Here is an 18739-nt window from a genome sequence, read left to right on the forward strand (position 1 = left end):
AATTATGTAATAGATTTAGTAGGAATATTCTGTGAGTAGGACTGTATTACTGTACTTCAGTTAAAAAGTTATAGTAAAACCTCATTGTGTTATGGCTTAAAACAGGCTTTTGGTCAGTTTAATTCATTGAAAAACTCATTTGTTCCCAAATGGCCAAATATCAGGCTGTGTAAGTTTAACGTTGATTTATTATTATTATTATTATTATTATTATTATTATTATTATTATTATTATTATTATTATTCAGAAGATGAACCCTATTCATATGGAACAAGCCCACAGGGGCCATTGACTTGAAATCCAAGCTTCCAAAGAATTTGTTGTTTATTAGAAAGAAGTAATAGAAGGTAATGGGAAATAAATAAACAAGAAATAACTTATTAAAAAATAACTAACAAATTAATAAATAAATAGATAAAATTGCAAGCAAATTATTAAAATACAAGAGTATTATGTAGCTATGAAGTTTTGAAATTAATTATTATTTTTATTTATTACTCTATTTAATCCTGTCAGTTTTTCGTCATTAATGTCAGAGAATTATTTTCGTTTTGTACTTATTTCGCGTTGTTGAATAAATATCGTCAGATTGAACGTTTTTATGGTGTGTTTTGTTCTAAAAAAAATCCAAGTATATTTGTTAGAAAGAGTAGCCTTCTTCCTTCCTTGCTAATTGGAGCACGACAACTAAATTACGCCCCTACCAAAGAAAGGAAGCACGAACGAGGAAAGTTCCTTTCGTAGTCAAGCGTCAACAAAAGCTTTCTCGTGAGGTGGTAGCCAGAGTCAGCTAAAGTGCTAAACAAAGCTTTCGGAAGTGCTGATAAAAGGCTCCTGAAGTGCTAACACGCTAATGGAAATTGGCCCCTGAGATGAAACTTTTACTTTTTAACTAAGCACTTTCTCTCTCTCTCTCTCTCTCTCTCTCTCTCTCTCTCTCTCTCTCTCTCTCTCTCTCTCTCTCTCTCTCTCTCAGTAATCAAAGGTCAGGAAGAGGAACCCCTGAGAGATTCCTCTCTCTCTCTCTCTCTCTCTCTCTCTCTCTCTCTCTCTCTCTCTCTCTCATCCTCAGGACACAATGTATTCGATCCCCGAGCTGGGCGAGAAAAGAGACGTTACAGGCGCCTGTCCTTTAAGTTATGGTTTGTTTCTCGTACTTTAAACAATGGATTAAGTACCCGGTTATCAGTCGATTGTTGTAGGTAGCTGCTAGGATGGAGAGAGAGAGAGAGAGAGAGAGAGAGAGAGAGAGAGAGAGAGAGAGAGAGAGAGAGAGAGAGAGTGCATAACTACCTGAGTAATCAACACTCGGCAAAATGTATAGCATTTTATTAATAACAGCTCCGAAGTAATCCCTTCTCTCTCTCTTTCTCTCTCTCTCTCTCTCTCTCTCTCTCTCTCTCTCTCTCTCTCTCTGAACAATGGTCTAAGCCTGACTCAGTAGTTAATGAATAATGCAAGGGCGCGAATTCCAAGTACATCGATCATTAGCAAAGTCTTTAAAGACTCTATTCATGTTTTTTTTCTCGGTTATATGTCGATGTTTATTTATTTGATTATTTAATATTTAACGTTTAATGACTATGTAATAATAATAATAATAATAATAATAATAATAATAATAATAATATTCTTTATTTCAGCTCAGGGCCATATGCATGGAATATACAAAGCAGAGACAATACAATGCATTCACTTTACTATAAAGCCACTTACCCTTTAATATCAAGTGTTCAGGCATGTGCATCGTTTCAAGATAAAAGACAACATAACAGCAGCATAATTTTAAGAGAATATCATTACTGAAATTTCAAGTACGGCTGCTGCAACAGCAAATGAAAATTGCAGTTTTAAAAAAGGAATAAGGAATGACCAAAAGCTGTTGAGACTGGGAGTCAAAAGAATTCACAGACAAAAGCAATAATGAAACATTAATTATGGCGTGAATGTTTCTATTTAATTAAAACAAGTTCGGAGTGGTTATTTCTTGTGAAACATATAATAATAACATAGGTAACTAGATGCTTAAAAGAATTTATTTCGCCTTTATGCTTTGAATTCTTATGTTTAAATATCTTGAAAATGGCGTAGACTTATGATATTATCTACTTTACTGTATAAAAGTATTTTATGGGCAGAATCAGGCTAATAAAGCTAAATTGTTATGGTTACGCCTGTCACGCTCATGACTTGGGGTAAATATTTAGGCAGTCTTAGTTCCCAAAAGATTTAATTTACTTCCAAGTTTTTGACAGTGTATTTGTGTATGTCTAATTACATATTTATTTTAGTAAAACTGTTTATCTGTCCATTATTTCGTACTGTCATACACTTAGAGTCTTCAAATAACTTCCCCCAAAAAGTACCGAAACAAGAATCTTGTGAAGGGTGTGTTTCGAGTACCGGAAACACACACACACACACAAAACTTCTTGAAGAAAGGGCAACTTTTCGGCCTCGCCTGGTAATTACAGCAAGAAAAACAAATTATAGCTCATCCGGGCAAAAGAACACACGAACAAGCAAGAGCAAGTTCCTTGCTTGCTCGAGTGTTAACAAAAGCTTTCTAAAGTGCTAACACGCTAATGGAAATTGGTTCCTGGAATAAAACTTTTACTTTTTAACAGAACCATTTTTTTTTATCTTCGCCGTTTGGGAGAAAGGCCCAGGAAGAAGTGGCCCCACCCTCAGGAAGTACACCCCGACTCCAACCCCTTTACCCCTCCCCCCCCTTCTCGCCCCAGCAACAAGAACGGACCAAGCATGACTCGAGACTTAATGAATAATGCAAGAGAGGCAACTTCATGTACTTCGAACATCAGTCAAGTTTTGGGCAGATGCTATTCAGAGTTTTTAGTTTTCTGTAAAAAACTATTGTGCCGGCTTTGGCTGTCCGTCCCCAGTCTTTTCTGTCCGTCCTCATATCTTAAAAACTACCGAGGCTAGAGGGCTACAGATTGGTATGTTGATCATCCACCCTCCAGTCATCAAACATACCAGATTACAGCCCACTAGCCTCAGTAGTTTATATTTTATCCAAGGTTAAAATTAGCCATAATCGTGCTTCTGGCAGCTATATAGGATAGGCCACCACCGGGCCGTGGTTAAAGTTTCATGGCCCGCAGCTCATACAGCATTATACCGAGACCACCGAAAGATAGATCTATTTTCGGCGGCCTTGATTATAAGCTGTAGCGGCTGTACAGAAAACTCGATTGTGCCGAAGAAACTTCGGCGCTTTTTTTTTCTTTCTTTCATCTTATCTTTTTTTATTTTAAACACTCTGTCCGTTATGCTAATCAAGATATCCTGGGGAGTATTTTCATTTCTCCATAACTTTTATTTCGTGTCTTCTTTCTTTATCTTTGGCTGGGCTTGATTTATTTAATATTTGATCATTTTGCTTCATAACCATCTTGATATTTACAGTTTAAAATCCGCTAAATCTTCCCTAACCTCAAGACGCTGCTCGCCTCCTTATGTGCTTGCAAGATTCAACTTAGGCATGTCTATGATATCTTCACATATTATTGCAGACATTTTCTCTATTATTTTTATTGTTTAGACATCTTCGGACAACCGCCCCCAAAACAAAACAAATCTGAATTAAAGTTTTTTCTTCCCTTTGTTTATTAAGTTTTTCTTGATTTCGTCAAGCTTGAACTAGAAAATGGCACTAGGATGCCAGTCCTATTGACCATTGCTGTTTTTTACTTAAAAGCACCCCTTAATATCCAACAATTTTGCAAAGGCTTGGCTTGAAGTATTCACTTTGGGTAAGAATAAGAAGGCTCAGCTCTTATTCTTTATATCTTCAAGTCAGTTATTTTACTGAAAAATGTTATGCGCAATTTCATCCTCATATCTCGGAACCTTCAAAGATCGTGTGGGAGTAATACTTCACTTTCCCATTCTGTATAAAAAAAACTCCCCCCCTTTTTTCATCCCGTTTTTTCAGTAATTCATTTTTCAGTCTTGCGTACAAAAATCTCTCGTTTTCTTTTATATTTACTTTTTACATCGTGTTTACAAAACATTTCGTTTTTCAGTTGCAATTTCTATGGTCGTCTCATGCTGTCAACGAATTCTGGGAGTACAGCAGGGGAGACATTCAAATCTAGGAACAAGAAAGTAAATAAATTGTTTTTCTTACACAAATAAAAACACACGCATATATATACATACATATATATATATATATATATATATATATATATATATATATATATATATACTCGTATATACACACACATATTTATATATATGTGTATTAATGTGTGTGCATATGCATGTATGTATGTGTGTGTATATAGGAATATACATATATACAGTATATGTATATATATATATATATATATATATATATATATATATATATATATATATATATATATATATATATATATATATATATATATATATATATATTTCCATATACATGTGCATTTATATATATATATATATATATATATATATATATATATATATATATATATATATATATATATAAACAAACAAAATACCCTGCACAACACAGTGCAGCCACCAGAGCGAATTCATATTTCATATTTACAGTGTCTGAATATATACTTACCTAGTACTTGGCTCGGCAAATTAAAAACTTTTCCTCCCCGCCTCCCTCCTCTCATCTGTGTCAATGTTTTCATATATTCCGCACTTGTCTCCCGCAGCAGCTCCTTCCTGTAAACACTCGACACAAGTTTCGACGACATCCAAGATTATGTAACGCCGAGGGTGACAAGGGCATCCGGCAAATTCTTGCGGATAAGAAACAGGAGTTTTGTTTTGCTTTTATGCGTGTATGTATGTATATATATATTTGTATATATATGTGTGTATATGTATGTATGTATATATATATATATATATATATATATATATATATATATATATATATATATATATATATATATATATATATATATATATATATATACAAATGAAAAAGGAAAGCTCTTAGGGAGAGGAGGGTGATATTCCTGTTAGTACCTCCTCTCTTTATTTGAAAAGGGATAAAGGTACTGTTTGAGATGTAACGTGTTTTCCAGCAGATTCCTTTCTCTGTTAAATTATTTTAGGTTTTTCAGCCGTATTGTACACTCTTTATGTACTTTTGTAAAAAATATATTATGTATGGAAAAGACATTCATATATATATATATATGTATATAATATATCACTGGAACCAAGCAAAATATATATGTATATATATATATATATATATATATATATATATATATATATATATATATATATATATATATATGTATGTATATATATATATATATATATATATATATATATATATATATATATATATATGTGTGTGTGTGTTTTAGGTGTGTGTGTGTGTGTGTGTGTATCTTTCTAGATACGGAAACTAGGCCAATGAGTCGACCCAGCTGTAAATGAATGGCAGTACCAACTGAGAATCAAGAAAAGGGAGTGTGACAGAGAAAGTAAAAACACCACCGACTGGCAAACGTATACATCAAAATGATCAACCGCTATGTATATCAGAACGCAATTTATAAACCCCATTCCCAGAAAAGAAATGAAAAATTGATGAACTCCGAAAGCTCCAGCTGCGACTGCACACGCAAAAAAAAAAAAAAAAAAAACATAAAAGACTTGCATAAAAGACTCTCATAATTAATATCGTATCTTTATTTCGCAGCCACGGCTGACAGAAGGGTTAAAGGGACGGACGTTAATAGCAACTTGATAAATAGCTCGGGTGGCCATTAACTATTTTAGAGGTAGAGTAAAAGTGTAACGACCTGGCGTAAGCAGATGTTTTTAACGCGACCAGAGGCGGGAGGCAATGATTTAATGGAATTTTATGCATTTGCTGTTGTGTTGGAAGTAAAAGCAAATTGGTAGACTGCTGAGCAAGAATATTAATGGAATCTTGTACAGTTAAGCAGTGAAAGTAATTATGTATGAAAATGTATACATACATATATACCTATGTATATATTTTCATACATAATCAGTTTTACTGCTAAACTGTAAAGGTTCCATTATAATTTTACATATAATCACTCATATATTATATATATAAAAAGTGATTATATGTAAAAAATATATACATACAGTACATTATATATATATATATATATATATATATATATATATATATATATATATATATATATATATATATATATATATATATTTATATTATTATGATTAGCAAGAATTCGCTAGCAAATTGCCTCCCCTCCCCCTCCTTTGTTGTTGTTGGTTGTTCTGTCGTGTTTCATTTACTGCCAGCCGGCCGATCGATAGACCATCTGTCTATCGACTTAAAACAGGGGTTTAAAAGATTAAAGGCGCTCCCATTTTTGATAAAGATCTTTCCTTCGAGGCAAAAGTAATCTGGCTTGGGTGTATCTCCTACAGGCCAAAACCTCCCCTGCGGGCAGCAGGTGCAATGAGTCAAAGCATCTGTGTTGGGCGCACCCCTGTCCCATAGGAGGGGATAAAAGGCAAAAGCCCAAGGTCTCGACTCACACACACGCGGGCTGGAAGATATGGAGTGAACTTGTGAAGACGTCCCCAACACCTGGCCCCATCGATGCCCTTGCATCCTAACCACGTGGCCCTTTCCAAAGTATACTTCTCCTCGTGCCCCTCGACCGTATTCCTCGAGCCCACACGCCATTGCCTGAAGTTTCGAGGAGTCCCCATCGCCTTGCCCCTTTACGGAAGCCCTTGCATCTCACCACGTGGAAGAAACTCGTCCTCGGAAATCGCAAGCCATCCACGGACCGCCTTCTACACGCCCTCGGAAAATCTGCTAAGGTAAAGTGCCCTGGAAGAGCCCCATTTCAGTCACGCTTTGTCTCGTAATATCTTCTTAAAGAGAAAGCCAGAAATCTCCCTTGTCTAATGTCCGTGCACCTCTTGCATCGGCAGTATTAATTCTTTATTACTCCTTTGGCACCCTCAGTGCAGCCTCGAATTCATTATTCTTTTGTCTATTTTCATTACTGGCGTATAATGTGCATATCTCTCATTTCAGAGGGATGCTATTTCGTGGAAGCTTCTCGGACTGTGGCTGGAATTCCCCAGTTTCATTCAACCTACTGAGTTCCTCTTTCCCGTACTAATGTCATTTATGTAAATACACTACTTTAAATGTGCCCACGTGTTTTACGTAATATTTCCCTCAGTAACCAGAGCCCTATGCTCATATGAAATTCTCCTTTGTTTTCCTCTTTTTTACGTTTTCCCGTACCCACGAAGTCAGAATCACAAGGCTAAATTAACTTAAATTGTTGCTACCTGTCTCACAGAGCATATTTCAAACTAAAACCACGGAAAACGTAAAAATGGCGACCTGGCCATAGATCTCGTTTTGCAGTTGCAGTTCCCCTAGTGTTGCTTTATTGCATTTGCAACTTGCCAGATCAGCTATTAGCAAAGCTAAGCTGGGTACGAGACAATTACGAACCTTTTGTGTAAAACCAGCACACAGATCCAGAAAATTCCACGTAAGTAATGTGTTAATCTTAGCAAAACCTTTTTACAATCGTGACTGTTCCTAGGAATTAGAAATAGGGACGCATGTAATCACTGAGAGAAAAGAACCGCCGTATTAGATTCGTTAATGCATGCCTTTCAGGATAGGTAGTTAGGAAATAACCAGTGCTAACCATCCTTTGCTTCGAGGAATAGTGCGAAATTCCTCTGTGTTAAAATCTTTGCCATATCTTTTGCTTCGAGGAATAGTGCGAAAATTCCTGTGTTAAAATCTTTGCCATATTCTTCCTTCGAGGAATAGTGCGAAATAAATTCCTCTGTGATAACTTTTACTTCGCATTTTCGAATTAGCGAACTGTTATTTAGGCGCGAATAAAATTCCCACGTGGGACACGACGAAGTCAGCTTGCATTGCTGAAAATTCTCTCAGTGTAGTTAGAATTCGAGTTAGGTGTTAGGAAAACGAAATTTAAACTCCGCTTATACGGAAAATTACTAGGCCGTTGTACTGTTATCCTCTCAGACGACTGGGAAATTCCCCGGAATCCCAGACGGTATATAAATATACGGGTTCATTCACACAGAATCTAAAAATACCTCCGGTGTTGGCCAGACGACCTGCACCCCCCAACCCCGCCCATGCCCGCGTGTGTAGCATTTTTTTTTTTTTTTCCCCATTCATTTCTCTTTGGGTTTCCCGTTAGTAATTTCTAAGTCCTAAGGGACGAATCGTAATTCCAAGTCCTAAGTGACTCCTAAAATTCTACGTCGTACGTGGCGAGAATTTCTCCAAATTCCAGTCCTTAGAGACTCCTAAAATTCTACGTCGCACGTGGCGAGAATTTCTCCAACTTCCAGTCCTCAGAGACTCCTAAAATTCTACGTCGCACGTGGCGAGAATTTCTCCAAATTCCAGTCCTTAGAGACTCTTAAAATTCTACGTCGCACGTGGCGAGAATTTCTCCAAATTCCAGTCCTCAGAGACTCCTAAAATTCTACGTCGCACGTGGCGAGAATTCCTCCAAACTCCAGTCCTCAGAGACTCCTAAAATTCTACGTCGCACGTGGCGAGAATTTCTCCAAATTCCAGTCCTTAGAGACTCCTAAAATTCTACGTCGCACGTGGCGAGAATTTCTCCAAATTCCAGTCCTCAGAGACTCATACAAAAATTCTACGTCGCACGTGGCGAGAATTTCTCATTCCTGCGGGAACCCAAAATTAAGTCCTTTGAGACATTATATAGTGTAGTTCACACACATCTAAGCCCTTACGGGACTGATCATTCTAGTTCGTTAGAACAACTCCTTAACTTCACGCCACAGCCGGCCAAGTCCGAGCGTGACAAAATCCAACTACGTCTTCCGAGACACATATTAAAATTCGTTCGCCAAGAACAACCACGTCTTTCCAAGACACATCCAATTTTAACAAAGAGTCTTTTCAGACATATCCTATACCCATTATTCCAAGATGGCTAATACCAGAGCCCAACAAAACGAGGATTTCAAATTCTACATGTCCGCTGGGAAGGACATGGGACTATCGGGGCAAGATCTGAGAGCATGGGTTCAAGAGCGAGTGGACGATGCCAAGGCGGAGAGAGCAAGAGAACGTGAGGAGAGAGAGAGGGCAAGAATTGCCCAAGAGCAGGAGAAGGATAAAGAACGTGCAGAGAGAGAGAGGGAACGAATTGCCCAAGAACAACGAGAGGAGAGAGAACGAATCGCTCAAGAACAACGGGAGGAAAAAGAACGTGCAGAGAAGGATAAAGAACGTGCAGAGAAGGATAAAGAACGTGCAGAGAGGGAGAGAGAACGTGAGGAGAGAGAGAGAGAACGCGCCCATGAGCTCCAGGTGCTAGAACGACAGCACGCCACCCCCCCTGCCGCGGGAATGAGTGCCCTCAGCCAAGCTCACTCGTTCATGCCAAAATGGACGGAGTCCGAGCCTGAAGTATGGCTTGAAAGGGCCGAACGAGTCCTGGAGTGCTGCGATCTCTCCCCCGCGGAACTCTCCCTTGTTCTCACTAAATTCCTGGGCGGAAAGGCCCTCGTTGCCTACCACGCCCTTCCCGCAGACGATCGGGGAAACTGGGAAGCCGTGACGCCAAGCAGTTACGAAGGCGTGCATTTAGATTACCCCGAGCGGTGGAGGAGACGTTGGAGAGAGCAGCCCAGAGAAGCAGGCCAGACTTGGTCCGATTGGGCGTACCATTCGAGCGGGCGTTGACAAAATGGCTCGATTCCGGAAGAGCCACTAACACCGCCGAGGTACTCGAGCGGTTTAAATTGAGCATTTCCTGCGCTCGCCCCTCCTGCCCTCGCCACCCATATAGTGGAAAAAGCCCCAGCAACACTCACCGAGTGTTGCCGAATAGCAGATATGTGGGAAACCCACCACCTCACGAAGGATCCATGGGGCGGAAGATAAATCCCCGTCCCTCCTCGGAGGTTCAAATTCCCACAAAAATGGGAACTCGGGCAAGCCCGTAACTTGCCATTATTGCAAGAAAACGGGCACTCCTCCGAACAGTGCCGGAACAAGAAACCGCTCCTCTCTCTCCCGGAAAACCGACAAATAACTCGCCTGCGCCCTCCACAGGGGCAGCGCGGAAAGACTTTAGCCAGACCTTTTTGCACGGCGTGCAAGGTCTATATTATTCTCCGCATGGGCGAAATGCCCACGCAATAATAAAGTAAATACTCCCACCGTCGCCTTGGCCGTCACAGATCCCACATCATTAGGCCCTCCCGCCGAAGGGCCTGTATATACGTGGCCCCTCCACGAGGTAGCCAGCCCGCGCGCCGAGTCACTGCATTCGAGGACTCGGGCGCACAAATCTCCTCATCCGAAGGGACAGAGTTCCCCTACGGAGCTATCGTCAATAGACGAAAACTCGTCACGATCGAGGAATAAATCAATTTAAAATGATACTCCCTACGGTCCAATTGAGAGTCACAAGACCTCACCAATCCAAAATTTGCAATCTTGCAGTAGCAAGCCATCTTCCCGGAGGCTATGACGTCATCCTGGGACAGGACTTTCAGTCCCCACCGAAATCACGACAATCTAGGGGTCCCCATTCCCCGAATCATTCCGCGGGCGCGAGTAATTCTCCCCCGCTTCTCCCTCAGTCAAGACTGGCGCCCCCTGGGTACCAGGAGGACGTGCAGTCCCCACCAGTGCCACCTGAGTACGATGTACAGTGGCCCCCTCGATCGGTTCCCGATCCCATTCCAGTGCCCGGCCCTGCCTCAGTGCCAGTGCCAGGGCCCCAATCAAATCTCCCCCCAGGAGATGCCAAATTCCTGCCGGTGCCACTTGCATGCCCCGAGCAGGGCCAAGCTTCGTCCGTCCTGACCGACGAGCCCAAGAAACCTCTGATAGCGCCTGACTCTGCCCTAGTGCCAACGCCCAGAGCGCTTCGCCCGATCTCCATTCACGGGATCCAACTCAGGACCCCTCTCTTCCCCGGCCTGGCACCGCTACCAGCGTCGGTCAGAGAGACGGTTCCTCCCGACCACCGCGGAAGCTCACCTGCAGGTGCGGCCTCGCAACCCGTGCCTGAGCTGGTCATTGTTACCTGCGAGCCGCTCACGCCACCCCCCGACCGCCTCCTCTCTGCCTCAGCCCGTCGCCGACGCAATTGCAAGTCAGGATTCTGCCATATCTCACTTGGCCGATGAACTACAAGAGCCGCGACGGATCATGGTAGAACCCCGCACGGAACACTCCCTGCGTCAGCTGTCGCATCAGCAGGCCCAGGTGGTACTCCGTGCCGCCCTCCGGTCGCGGGCCCTCCGCTTCCCGGCCGAGGACGACTGTCCCATTAAGAAAGACTCGAGGCGAAATTACCACGGGCGTGGGACATTCCAGGTAGTTTACAAAGAGCTCTAGAGCTCCCATGGCACCTGTGCCACCATTTCATCTTTCGAAGGTCTTGGCACCCCTAATCCAGAAGGGGATGTCAGGCCCTCCTCTATCTTCTTCCGTTCCTCAGGAACTGCTATCTCTTACCATCCTCTACTAATCTTCCCTTAAATTATCCCCACAAGAGGCAATTAAATACGGGATACCATTCCCCACACAATGTATAAATCATTAAGAATAACAGAGTGAGAAGTGGCATGCCCTTGCGCCCATACCTTGGCACCGGGCGTGCGTGTCAGCCCCTCCTGAAGGAGTCGCGCCCTTCGGGTGCACTTTTCTCGCCCTGGGACTGAAAGGATAGTCCGGGCCGTAATTTATAGGCGTAGGACGAGAAATTCCCGCCTAACCCAATAAAACCCTCCCTCTTTTTCCCTTAGTTCTTCTGCCAATATCATTTACTTTCTTTTAGTCATTTATTTATCTTTAATTTTAATGAATCGCGAGTCATAAACTCTTGCCCTTGTGATTTAAATGCCCCTTTTGTAAGCTCTGAGGGACGTGTCCCGCCTTTCATATGCGGTCAAGTTTCATTCGTAATGTCTTGGTAATTTTCCTTTTGTTATTATTATCCCTTTTCCCCCTTCCATTTCCTTCCAAGATCTCTGTTTGTCCTACCCCACATCTTTTGTCTGCTCGCCCCGTCATAACATTGAGTAGGCAGTGGACGCATAAAATTAGCGTAGTTTAAGGTTAGCGAATTAAAACCTCGCGAATACTCTCGCCCGCACACGACTGTCAAATTCCCGGTGTGTGGGTCATCCCTCAGCTCGCGTTGAACGATAGCGGAGCAAAGTACGTTAAAACGAAGATAAATTATCAATGCGAATATGTATAGTCATTACAGTATCGTGTAAAAAGGGGGTGTCATTTACAAAAATAAACGCTGTTTTTCATTTACACAGCCTCTTCAAGGCAGATTGTACTAACCGCATGCATTTTATCTAAAATTAAGTAACCGTGTATTTTAATTCTTGAACAATAACCTTTCTTTTCATTTGTTGGCCATAGCCTCATATATGTGGTCCTATAATCTTAATTAATTCACAATTGTTGGAGTCACTTTATAAAGTTGCCAGTGGGTAACCAAATCTAAAGTAATTATTCTTTTGCAAGTGTTTAAATCACTTTGCGTTCTGTTAACGAAAATTGTCCCAATGTGTTATTAGAAGTAACGTCACAGCTTCATAAAACCCTTAGGAGTAAAGTTCATTGCAAGGCAGAATGTAGAGTAACGTAAAGCATTTGCCGCTCATTCTTGAATATCGATGTACACACCCGAAGGAGGTATGTACATCATCTTGTATGGGGAGGTATTATGATTAGCAAGAATTCGCTAGCAAATTGCCTCCCCCCCCCCTCCTTTGTTGTTGTTGGTTGTTCTGTCGTGTTTCATTTACTGCCAGCCGGCCGATCGATAGACCATCTGTCTATCGACTTAAAACAGGGGTTTAAAAGATTAAAGGCGCTCCCATTTTTGATAAAGATCTTTCCTTCGAGGCAAAAGTAATCTGGCTTGGGTGTATCTCCTACAGGCCAAAACCTCCCCTGCGGGCAGCAGGTGCAATGAGTCAAAGCATCTGTGTTGGGCGCACCCCTGTCCCATAGGAGGGGATAAAAGGCAAAAGCCCAAGGTCTCGACACACACACGCGGGCTGGAAGATATGGAGTGAACTTGTGAAGACGTCCCCAACACCTGGCCCCATCGATGCCCTTGCATCCTAACCACGTGGCCCTTTCCAAAGTATACTTCTCCTCGTGCCCCTCGACCGTATTCCTCGAGCCCACACGCCATTGCCTGAAGTTTCGAGGAGTCCCCATCGCCTTGCCCCTTTACGGAAGCCCTTGCATCTCACCACGTGGAAGAAACTCGTCCTCGGAAATCGCAAGCCATCCACGGACCGCCTTCTACACGCCCTCGGAAAATCTGCTAAGGTAAAGTGCCCTGGAAGAGCCCCATTTCAGTCACGCTTTGTCTCGTAATATCTTCTTAAAGAGAAAGCCAGAAATCTCCCTTGTCTAATGTCCGTGCACCTCTTGCATCGGCAGTATTAATTCTTTATTACTCCTTTGGCACCCTCAGTGCAGCCTCGAATTCATTATTCTTTTGTCTATTTTCATTACTGGCGTATAATGTGCATATCTCTCATTTCAGAGGGATGCTATTTCGTGGAAGCTTCTCGGACTGTGGCTGGAATTCCCCAGTTTCATTCAACCTACTGAGTTCCTCTTTCCCCGTACTAATGTCATTTATGTAAATACACTACTTTAAATGTGCCCACGTGTTTTACGTAATATTTCCCTCAGTAACCAGAGCCCTATGCTCATATGAAATTCTCCTTTGTTTTCCTCTTTTTTACGTTTTCCCGTACCCACGAAGTCAGAATCACAAGGCTAAATTAACTTAAATTGTTGCTACCTGTCTCACAGAGCATATTTCAAACTAAAACCACGGAAAAACGTAAAAATATATAATGAAGTTTCATCACATACATACACTACTTTCAATGCTTATATAAAAGAAGCCACGATTATCCCTTAATATCGGATTCCCTATATCTAGGAAATATCTTGCACACAAGGGCAACTATAATTATTGATAAGCGTCTCTTCCCTGACCAGAATTCTAACCTGGTCCTCAGGTTTAGATGCAGCGCGGTGATAGACGGTCATCTTTAGAGATATGAGTTGATATCGGACCCTGTTGTTTATATTCCTGACGAATTCAGGTTCAGCTCTTTGATCGTTGTCAACGCATCTCCACTAGGTAGCACGGTGCAGATGGGCTGGTAACGTATGTTTGTAAATATTTGCGCGTGGACTGTATATACATATATACATATATACATATATATATATATATATATATATATATATATATATATATATATATATATGTATATATATATATATATATATATATATATATATATATATATATATATATATATATATATATATATATATATATATATATATATATATATATATATATATATATATATATATATATATATATATATATATATATTTATTTATATATGAATATATATTATCTTTTATAATATATATTATATATATATGTATATACTTATACTATATATATATATATATATATATATATATATATATATATATATATATATATATATTATATTATCTATTTATATATATATATATATATATATATACATAGAGAGAGAGAGAGAGAGAGAGAGATATGCCGGCACCTACATTTTTGTAAACTTCAAAGCGCCAAGCAATTACACCAAAGAGGAAAACATTCTTCAAAAGCAAACGCTCCCAGCAGCAAACATTTTCCTCTATCCCTCGTATATGCTACACCAACACCAAAGACTCAAGCAAACAAATTGTCGAAACAGAACAAGCAATTTTTCAAAACAGAGTGGGATGGGTGAGTAACTCTATAAATGCTCTTAATCCTCGCCATCATCAGCGGCGCTTCCCACAGCCAATTTTTGTGGGGCTGGGGAATAACTGCCTTACCATCGAGGTATTCGATACAAAAAAAAAAAAAAAAACAGTAAAAAGATTTTACGGGCCATCTGAATTGGGAGAAGCAATTGTTTTCATTATAAAAAAAGGAAAAAAATGGATTTTACGGGTCATCTGAATTGTTTTCATTATAAATATGATCCGTGCTGTCAGAGCTAAATGTTGTCATTTTACTTATGTTCATCAGTCATGTAAAGGATACTTGATTCTATAAGTTATCTAAATTTGAGAAAACAGTCATTTTTTAGTCTATTGATAGTATGAGTGGGTTGAATGAAAACCCTTCATTTTATAGATGATTTTGTATTGAATGGAATCTAGACTGTTAGAACAGGTAGTACAAAAATAGATCTTCATTCTACATAGGACAAAGATAAAAAAATATTGATCAATCTGTGGACGAACAAGTTAAGCAGCATAAAACTTCTTACTACATGTTATATGAATGGATGGGACATGATGTCTTTAATATTTATTCACACCCCACAAACAGTGAAATGCCGTTATAGAATTATTTCGAGCATTGATCATGGAGAGGTGTGATTTCTATTTTGTTCCGTAATATATTTTCCTTTTCAATATTTTTCTACCCCTACTACACTTGTATGTTAATTATTTTGTCATTTTCTATTTGCCAGTTGATCAGGTTACCTTCCTTTGCTTTAAATTCTCTCTATTTTCTTTCTGGAGCCTCAGCTGGTTATTTCTGCTTCATACTTTATCCTGATCCATCTGTTGTGGCTTTTTCAGAATGTTTTGTTCTTTTCCTTTCGGTTTTTACCTACTTCGTTCCATTTGCCTAATTAAATCACCCAGACTCCTATTGACTTCTTTCCCACCTCTTCGAGCCACAATTGATTCAACTGGAAAACCCATTTCCAGCCACCTAAACCTTTATCCCAGCCGTAAATGGCACAGGTGCCCAGATTCTGATCCTTTTTAGCCGTCATCCTCCTTACGGTCCATTTCGGATCCAATACCTGTTGGGTTTGTCTCCTTCTTGCCTGGCTGCTGGCTGTGAGCAGAAGCATCTTTATAACGGCTCTTCAGGTACGGACGAGAACGCTTGTACTGAGAAGCACCTGAAGAAAATCTGGTAAATTTATATTATAGTTTTTTTTTTTTTTTCTAAAGCATGCCATTGTCCATAGGTTGAATGGGGTGCCATGCACCAGGTATATAAATTGTTTTTTATTTTTATTTTCTTTTTGTGTGTATGCATACATCTGAGACTTTATTTATTTATTTGTTACGGTATTTTCATATCTATTCCTTTTTCTCACGTTTCATATTTTCTGTGAGTGTTATTTGTCTTTAGACTTCGCTCATTTGTAATATAGTAATAATGATGATGATGATGATGATGATGATAATGACAGATCGCTCAGCTGGATATTGGCTTACAAGAATTTTATTACTTGCGTATTTACGCATCGGTTTTGTTACAAAGTGGCTGAAGATGAAAGGCGATTCTGCTTGCAAAAGAGAGAGAGAGAGAGAGAGAGAGAGAGAGAGAGAGAGAGAGAGAGAGAGAGAGAGAAAAAAAGCAAACATGAGAGAGAGAGAAAGAGAGAGAGAGAGAGAGAGAGAGAGAGAGAGAGAGAGAATTTCTGTCGATCTGCTTGTCAAGTCATAACATCTGCATAACAAAGACATGAAAACGAACCTGAGAAAACAATGCAACAGGAACAGACTCAAAAGGCTCAGCCAGAATGCAAGCAGAGACGATTCTTCAGAAACCAAAAAGAAAAAAAAAGGATGAACACCGTAAAAACAAATAACAATACCGCACGAACAATATGTAGCAACAGTCAAAAGAAAGCAAAGATGAAAGGTACAGAAACCACTAACAGGCAAAGGCTATTGCAGAAATATAAACATGGACAATTGTCTATAAAAATAGAAACGGTGATGCCGATAACAGCGGAAAATAAACAACAGTACAATAATGCATGCAGGAGAAACAATATTAATTTGCGTAAACTGGAGAGGGGATGGAAAAGAACATGCTGTAAAAAAGAGGTCCTTATATCTTCAGGGTGTCAGGCTTATCAGGAGGAACGTGTTTATAAGAAACTTGCAATTTCATGGCGTGTTTAGTTACCGGTTGCTTTAGGAAACTCTCCTGTCGTAAAGTCAGGTTTATCGGCAATATCAACATGGGACATAGAAACAAAGTTCCTTTACGTAGATTTGAACCACTGACCGGTCAGTTACCAGGCCAACGCTGTAGCGGCAGTGTAGCCACTCAAACACAGATGGCTGAAAGGAGTGGAACCAGTTATGTCATTGCACTGCGCATACCAAGAATCCTGGAAAGGTTACTGAACTCATCTCTATAGCTTTACCCACTCCCCAAGGATTAGGATTGTCTTACGTATTTTCTGGCGAAATCACCTGCTTATAATGCATGTCTAGACGCTTGGAAATAGCATATCAAATGTCTTACCCTTCTGACAGAAATTAAACAGCGCGAGAGAAAATGTCACCTTTACCCATCCGGAGAACCAGGACGTAACAAACCAGAAGGAGAACCCTTTCACCGTCGATTCTGATCGAAGGTGGAATAACATCGTTCAAACTCTTGGTCCGATTCTTCGATAAACCATCGCTGCGCGACGTCTTTGATCGCCGAGCATGAGAAACGCGGGTTTAAGGGCCGGGAGAACTGTCAGCATTGAGGTGATGCACTAAGGCAGCCAATAGGAGTTTGAGATATAACGGAAGAAGAGGATGGGAAGGAGGGAGATTGAGAGAGGGGGGGAAGGAAAGGAGAGGAAAGAACGAGGGTAAGAGATGGGAATGGACGAGAAAATTATAAAGAAAGGTAGAGAATAAGAAAGAATAACTGTTAGATGAAAAAGAGAACTTGTAAAACTAATATCATCATCAACTTGAATAGTAATAAAAAGAGAGAAAATAGAAAAGAAGATAAAAAATATGGCGATAATAAACAAAACAAAAATAAACAGCTGCAGCACAAGAGGCACCGGAATCAGCGGAAGCAGCAGCTGCACGTAATATTAACAGCATGATGCATCTCTGAAGCTGAAGCCTTGAAAGGTATTGGCGTTTCACCCGAAGCTCTCAGCGATGGGAGAAGCTTATACGGAGGCTGCGTCCGAAACTTGCGTCGTTGGGCCTTGCAGAGGTATATTCGTGAGGTCTTTGGCCTACGAATTACCCATAATGCGCTTTTGGAAAATCTGCTATCGCTTTTTTTTTAAGGATATATTCTTAAACATATTCTTGTTAGGTAGTTGTTATTGGTTGTTAATTGCTTTACAAGATGGTCTTGAAGTATTCATCATCTGAAATGTATATAAGAATAATAATTAGCTTCTTTTTACAGGATAGTGGCGATGAAAATGAATTCAGTAATAGGTAATACTCTCTTTCTCTTCTCTCTCTCTCTCTCTCTCTCTCTCTCTCTCTCTCTCTCTCTCTCTCTCTCACTCTCTCTACGCACACACATATACAGTATATATACATATATATACATACATACATATATATATATATATATATATATATATATATATATATATATATATATATATATATATATATATATATAGTGAACATGACATAGTCTATGTGAGAAAGAGAACACTCATTAAAGAGAGAGAGAGAGCATGACATATTCTATGTGAGAAAGAGAGTACTCATTACAGAGAGAGAGAGCATGACAGTCTATGTGAGAAAGAGAGTACACATTTTATCAAACATGGCATTGCCTGCAGTAACCCCAAGAGAGAACCACCAGGGCTCAAGACGGTTTCGTT

General features: G+C 40.0%; 1 protein-coding gene and 1 long non-coding RNA gene across 2 annotated transcripts in view; both read left to right on the plus strand.

Annotated features, from left to right (window-relative positions):
* LOC136830757 (uncharacterized) overlaps window positions 1-18739 on the plus strand; it is a 612586-nt gene that overhangs the window by 169202 nt on the left and 424645 nt on the right. The gene's annotated exons all lie outside the window — the stretch shown is intronic.
* On the plus strand, window positions 6274-7170 carry LOC136830755 (uncharacterized). Its single transcript, XR_010850735.1, has 2 exons — window positions 6274-6829; window positions 7050-7170. It is a non-coding gene; the product is annotated as an uncharacterized lncRNA (long non-coding RNA).

Source organism: Macrobrachium rosenbergii, chromosome 47 (assembly GCF_040412425.1).
Source record: "Macrobrachium rosenbergii isolate ZJJX-2024 chromosome 47, ASM4041242v1, whole genome shotgun sequence".
NCBI classification, from domain to species: domain Eukaryota; kingdom Metazoa; phylum Arthropoda; class Malacostraca; order Decapoda; family Palaemonidae; genus Macrobrachium; species Macrobrachium rosenbergii.